The sequence below is a fragment of the Temnothorax curvispinosus genome, unplaced genomic scaffold (assembly GCF_003070985.1).
Source record: "Temnothorax curvispinosus isolate PA1 unplaced genomic scaffold, ASM307098v1 QBEX01014120.1, whole genome shotgun sequence".
In the NCBI taxonomy this organism is placed as follows: Eukaryota; Metazoa; Arthropoda; class Insecta; order Hymenoptera; family Formicidae; genus Temnothorax; species Temnothorax curvispinosus.
The window spans coordinates 57,430-58,506 of NW_020223900.1; positions in this window are offsets into that span (position 1 = coordinate 57,430).

The window sequence follows — 1,077 nt, forward strand, 5'->3', positions numbered from 1 at the left end:
GGGTTTTTCTTTGGATGATGGTTAACCGTCAAGTTGTGACCGGAACAACGAATGAACTCGTAAAAATTAAAATTATAGCCACTTACTACTTGGGCTGAAATTACGGTCGCCACTGTATTTTCAGGCTTAAATACAAAAACCTGGGATGTATGCGTCGTCCCGTCCTTCCTCTCAGCTACGTGGCTGCCGCTTGCTACGCCGCGGACGTGTTTAAGGCCGTCGGCCACGCCCTTGTTTGGCGGATCGTAATATACGGATATTTGGATAGGACACTCACTGGGGTCGCGAATAATGACTCTTTGTTTATTATAAACAAATAACAATTTAATGTATTTCAGGGTTACAGCTCACGAAATGATCGCGGACGCGTTCTCGGCGGTACCGACGATTTTGAGCTAAATACGAATCTATGTCGTAAGCGTGTTGCACTGGATACTTCCCGCTATCGCGCAAACACGAATAAATCACAAAGAATATCACGCTACTATCGCTAGCGGACAACGGGATAAGTTGTTCGGGATCGAATATTATCGCGCAACCGAATACGTGTTGACGCTTCGAAAGCCGGCGAAGGACTGTCGGGAGGACCGGGTCGTGTTCTCCCATTTTTACTACTCGCGCCTGCGCCTATCCTCTCATTTCGCATTTGGCCAATTGTGTCGCTGGGCGAAGAGCGACACGATCTTTCGGTCGTCGTTGTCCAATGACAACTCACTGAGCCGGGTGAGTGGCTCAGCTCAAACGTGAATCTAAATTCCGATTGGACGGCGGACAAGGGCTCTCGCTTCGATCTACGCGATGCGGCAACCAATGCCAGCCGTCGCAACAGCACAAAGTGCGTGTTCGCGAGCTAGTCACTCGGAACGTTTCCGAGTGACCTTTCAATGGTCATAGTGACGATCCAAGATAACGCAGGTAAGTATCTTGTACTAGAATCAAATCTTATTAATTCTCCTTTTCTTTCAGGTACCCGGACCCATCTAACATGTACGCGAGTCATTGGGACTTGAGCGAGACACCTAAAGGCGTAATGAAAGTGAAGGTCGGCCCTGGTTGTCGACCGAGGGAGGATGGGCC